The sequence below is a fragment of the Capsicum annuum genome, chromosome 1, assembly GCF_002878395.1.
Source record: "Capsicum annuum cultivar UCD-10X-F1 chromosome 1, UCD10Xv1.1, whole genome shotgun sequence".
In the NCBI taxonomy this organism is placed as follows: domain Eukaryota; kingdom Viridiplantae; phylum Streptophyta; class Magnoliopsida; order Solanales; family Solanaceae; genus Capsicum; species Capsicum annuum.
The window spans coordinates 253699334-253705743 of record NC_061111.1 but is presented as its reverse complement, the minus strand read 5'-3'; positions in this window follow the sequence as shown (position 1 = coordinate 253705743).

The window sequence follows — 6410 nt, the reverse complement described above, 5'->3', positions numbered from 1 at the left end:
ATCCCTAACACTAAAGGAGTCTAAATCTAAGTTTGAGCTTTAAAAGTTGATGTTATTGTTGTGAATCCAAAGTGTGGCCGATTGTTGTTGGTATTGTTGTTGTTGGTTCAAGTTTTGAACATGTATTGTGGGGATTGTGTTGTGGATTTTAAGCTTGTAAAGGTGTTGTTGTAATTTGGAGGGTCCAACCTTAGAACTTCAAGACTCAAAGTTTATGTTCTTGGTGTTCTTGATTTTCTTCACCATCTCCATATATTGTTGAAGAAAAAGCGGTTGTTGATCTTAGAAGTTAAAGAAAAAGAGTGTGTATTGTGTTAGTCTTGCAAGACATAGATCCAAGTTTCAAGGTGTAGTACTTGTAACTCAAAGACTTTTCCAACATACTCAAGACTTTACAACCACTTCCAACCTCTTTCCATGATACAAGGGTCCATGTTTTAACGAAAAGTATTACAAAAGTCAAGTCTTGAAATTTAAAACTTGAAAAAGGTTCCAAGACTTTTCTTTCCTCCTTAAAACAAATTCCAATTCCACCAATCCAAATTAAAAATGGGTCAAGACTTGGACTTTGGAAAATAAAATTGTAGAACCGCAACCAATACATGGCTTTCACGTCATCATTTTACTATTCACGCAACTTTATTAAGCTCAAATTTTAGATTATTAGTTTCATTTTATTATTTCATTAGCTTCATGTCTTGATTCTTAATTTACAACTAGTAATCACCTACTTAGTTGTAGATTAATTGTTGAATTTGTTTCTTTCGTGTCTTCATTACTTGTGTGCTTTTCTCATTTAAGTAAATTTTATTTTGAGTCTTGAGCCGATCAAACAAGAATCTATTTCGGCTGCCAAGTAGAATTGACATCCTATCGACTACCGGAGTATAAGCAACTTTCAATATTCGCTGCTCCAACTGTGAGAATCACAAAGGTGAGTGTATACGAATGTTAGTGAGGATCTTTACTACTAATCTTATTTGTTCATTGTGTAGGTACAAAGGTGATATAAGGGGAACATGTCTTCGATAGCTGGGGATTATTGTGACTATAATATGGGAGACTATGATTGTAGTAGGGGTTTTATGGCTACAAAGTTGAGGGAGATTGTGGAGGCTATGAAAATAGCCATGATCAAAACTTATGCAGATTTGAGAGTTATGGTTTTGAGGAAGAAAATGAGGTGAATGAAGTGCCTAGTACTTATGGGGAACTTAGAGATGATGTAGGACCTAGATATGGATCTTATGATGACGTTGGGGCATATGAGGAGTCTTACAATTCTCACTCCGAACCTAGATTTGGTGTTAGGTATAACTCTTTCTTTCACAAAGCTTATAAGAGTTATGATGAGAGTGCGCGTGGGGAGTGTGAAGATTTATATTCTCCACCTTGTAGAACTTCTTATCAAGGTCGATATAGTGTGAATGGTTATACTAGCTCTAGTAGAGGTTGTCCAACGAGAAGAAGAGGGCATGCATCTCCAAAACCAAGGGGTACTTGTGTGACTTACAATATTGATCTGAGGAGGAGTGTATACTCCGGAATGCTGACCATTTGTGGGATACCGGGCTGCCTCATTTTGTTAAATGGTAGTTACTTAGAAACTACATCCTTCCATCCATGGTTGACTACTTGGGGCGTTTCGCGAGCCTTTACTTGTTCCATACTTCTTGGACGGGTTTATGATGATAGGCGAAATTACGCGCCTATATCAATATATTTTGCCCATATTTTAGCCTAGTTTCGAGAACTAATTATCTATTTCGTACACTTTTAGTCCTTTTTCCTGTAAATGAGCTAACAAATGTGATTAGGAAAGTTTCAGGTATAAATGATGCAAAATACAGCAATTTATGGCTTACTTGACGCAAAAGAAAGCTCACAAACGAGATGGAAAGGAGCTGGACGCATAAAGGACTAAATCTGCTGCATGGAAAATCTGTCCCGGGCTAAAACAGCATTTCTGAAGACTTTGGGACTTACAGACACAAAGCTGGATTTTTGCCATAATACATTAACCTAGTGCAATTAGGTTATGTGTTTCATCATTCTATTTGGATTATAATTTTGTAACCTTACCCTAGTACAATTGGGTCAAGGATTTCATTAGTATATTAGGATTTGGTTATTTATTTTATTAGTTTAGTAGGAGTAGGATAGGAGTATTATAAATACCCTATCATGTTAGAGATTTTAAAAGAAGAAAAGGGGGGGAGACATTCTGACAATTCATTCATCTCCTTACAATTAAGACATCTTCCTACAACCCATTCTCAATTCTTCATTCTTCTACTCTTAAATTCCACAACAAGAGAATCGTTACTTGCTACGGAATCACTAAAACCACACGCCAAACACCTACTATTCACGCCATCCACCATGCAAAGCGTGATATCCTTCGCATTCATGGGTAACTAAATCTCTTAGTTGGGGTTATGGAAGCCGAATGAGTTACTATCTATAGCTATGAGTTTGTGAGTTCAAGACAAGTATATTGCTTATATCATTATTCTCTTCATCTTAAATCTACATTCTTTGCGGTTCAAACACAAGAACACGCCATTCTAACATCTAACCTGTTCGAGAGAAAGGTTATTTGTCTAGAAAAGAAGACGCATAGACCAACGCCAGTCTAACATCTGACTTGTTCGAGAGAAAAGTTATTTGTCTGGAAAAGAGATAATGTCAAGGTAGTAGGACACCCTTTCCTATTAAAAAGCTAGTGCCGTACCTGGACTAACTTCTTGGAGAATTCGTACCGTTAGTCACGCTTTAAGCTCGAGAGAGTTAAAGTGAAATAGTCCTTGTTTAGGTCGAGAGACGCTTGGATTTACCATCGACTACAATTCTCTATAAGCAATTACATGTCAAGACTCTACACACTCATAGCCAATAGAGACGTATACCTCAGAAGGTGGACATAACCCCAACGCCTCAATTCTCATTGTTTACAACACACGTGACAATCTCTCTTTATTTTGCTATTTTCAGTTCTTACATTCTTGTTTTGGTTACATACTACAATCCCCCCTTTCCTACGAGACTTGCACTAAAAGTCTAGTAATTTCTCTTGCTTGTTGGCCAAGCTATTCTCTGTGGGATCGATACCCAACCCAGGTTGGGTTCTATATTTGCTAACGACCGCTTTACACTCCCACGAGAGCTGTAGATTGAGCGTTATCAGTTTAATGTCACTGAGAGGGTCAAAGTTGTCTTCTCCCAATTTGAATAACATGAGGAGGTGTGGTGCGATATTCTTCTCTTGACATACGGTCATGTATGCTTAGGTGACGATTGGTTTGCACAACATAGAATTTCAAATGTGCAAAATTAGCCTAATTTTGCAAGAGACCGGTGGGGAAATCACCTAGAGACATACATGCTGCCCGAGCCGCAAAGAAAAGTGAATACTTACTCCAATCCGAATGCTTATGAGAGACAAAAGATTGAGAAGAGTAAGGGTGCGCAAAGTGGTAATCTGAGAGTGGAAAAAAAAGGTTGTGTGGAGCGAAGTGAGGGTATTGCCACCAAATCGAGCTAACATTGTTTGTCTTTCTATTTATAAGGACGTTTGTATAGGTACCGGCATGGAAAGTGAGAGATAGCTATGCCGAAGTGAAGTTACTTCCCAAGATTGTGGAGGACCTTCACAACACAAAAAGGAGAGTCTACTCAAGAACTTCAAGGTAAAATAGCTAACTCTTATACTTTTGTGCATGTGAACGATAATTGTGTGGCTAGTAGCCCAATGAATGTGAGTAATAGCTTACCTACTTGTGCATCTACTGATTCTTTGCCTCTTGTTGATGATGTACATGTTGTGAGTGTGGATACACTAGTTGATCCTATTGATGACCAAATTGACTCTTCTTGTAAGATCAGTTTATGTCCACCTAGTGTTGAAGCCTATATGTTGAACGAAAGTACATTGTCTTGTGTAATTGGTGTTGATCATCTTATTTTTGAAAATTATCCATCACTTGAGTATGTGTGTGATGTGATTAATAGAACTCAAGTGAGTGAAGTAATTGAAAATATTGGTCAACAAAAAGGGAGTGAACTCGAAAGCTATTCTTGAGACAATCTTGTGCTTGAAACTGCTTTGAAACTTGATATTGATCTCTTAGAGAGTGAGGAACTTACTTGTTCCAAATCTATCCGTGGGTTGGATCATGCACTCTAGATATAATGTCTTATTTGAAGATGATATAAACACTCCCAATGAGCCTAGTGGTGAAAAAGATGGTATAGCTTAACTTGGAGGCTATAGCCTATATGTTAACCCACTAAGGTATGACAACATTCCTCCTAAAGATGAAAATATCTTCTTGGAAGATGAGAGTAATCTTAAGGGTAAGGAATGTGTAGTCTTGGGAGTTACTCCTTCTTCTACTTTGTGTGACTTTATTGTTGAGAGTGCTCATGGTGATGATTGGGAAACTAGTAGTGAGTACACACATGAGGGAACCTTAGTAGAAGTCGACTTGAGTGATATTTTTCTGTGCTCTCTATTTGCTTTAAATGATATGTATGCTATTGCAGAGAGTATGTCATTTAGTTTGGGTAGGAACCACGAGAAAGGGGAGGTTGTCAAAACCCGTGTCTATGGCCACTCTTCCCATTTGACCCCGGTGCCAAATATGGACATGGTGATGATGGCGCACCCAACTTGTTGCTTGGCCTCCACGAAAAGCAAAGTGTCACTCTTGGTGGTTCCTATAACCAAATCCTTTGTGCATATTTTATTGAGATTTTAATATCTAATGCAAAGGATCCTTGGTTATATTGCAAATATGTGCAACCTTGGCGTGTTGAAATAATTTGTTATGCTAACCCTAACCCTCATGTCATGAGGATTTTGTATTTGTTTGTCCTCTCTTAGGTTTTGTAAGGTTTGGATTCGAGATCGAATCCTTTTCAAGAAGGGGACAATGATACGGGATAAATGGCCATCTTATCTATTTGATGATATCTTTGGAGGCCAACACATAGAGGCTCAAGACTTGGTCACCTCGAGGATACGAGAACATGCATAGAGGACCCGTTTTGAGCCTACCGCTAAGCATATCATAAATCAAGGACGTGGGTGTAATATTACTTAGAGCATTGAAGGCTTGAGGACTCACGGGTTTGGACCTTATTTGAGGGTTCACGTTTTTGGTTCCCTTTGTTAAGGGTATGTTTGGTCACTTAGCCTTAAGGGAATTTTGGTAACTTAGCCTTGTTCATTTGACACTCCATGGCCTCCCCTCCTTCATTAAGGGCAATAAAGTCATTTTGTCACTCATTATGTAATAAGCCTATATATAGTCTCTTTTAGGTCTTCTCTCTTTAGTTTATGAATGATGAATGTATGAAACATTGAAAATCCTCTCTCTTGAGAGTAGACCAATTTAGTGTAGTCTTAGTTAGGGCTTGAAATAGCCATTGTAGATTAGGGCATGGAAAAACTAGTATTGACCTTTTCTTGAAAATGATGGATCTTTAGGTGAGTCGATTACCTTAACAGTCACCGTAAGAGTGTGGTTTTGATTATTACATTCATTAGGGGTTAGTGTTGAAATACACTTGGTTCTTAATCTTGTAATAATCTTGGTCTCACTATGTATGCTTTAATTCTTGTATTTGTGTATGAGTTGTGTTCTTAAATCCAACTCGTGAGTTGTTGTTGTGTTGTCCATCTTGTTGTTAGTCATCTTGTGTTTGTTAACATAGTTTGTGGTGGTTGTTTTGGTGTCCAAAACACTTTAATATCTTCTCATCGTTGTGTTGTTATTGTTGGCCAAGAATTGTAGTGTTGGGCTCTCGATTTTGTTGTTGAATTTTTGGACTATTTTGGATGTTTTTGATGCATTCCATTGCTGGCTTGTATCATATCTGAAACAACCTCACCGCCTCCCCCCCAAACTAAAGTTGGAAGGAGAGCTTTTACCATCTGAGTAAGCCATATCTATATATACTATAAAGAAGAGGACGAATGATACGAGAATAATCACAGATATGGACTTAGGAGAGTGTGCGTTAGACCCGAGCCTTGGCATGTGCAATTGAAGTGTAAAAGAGGCCCAAAATACATACAAATTAGCCCATATATTACACTAGATGGGTGCCTACTCTTTGAAGGGGCTTTTGGTCATTTTAACTTATATTTTGTAATAGCTATAAAAGGAACATTGTAAGATTTTTAAACTTAGTTTTTGGATGATATTTATAAGTCTTGTAATACTTGAAACACCATAGTTAGGGCTTGGAAAAGCAATCAACTGAAACTAGGGCTTATACAAGTGTGGAATCACTTGTGTTTGTATTTTGCTTAGAAACGTGGATGCTTGGGAGGTGGAATCCGATCTTATGTCTTCGTAAGAGATAGGTTTTTGTTGTGTGTAGTATTAAAGGTCCAAGAGTAC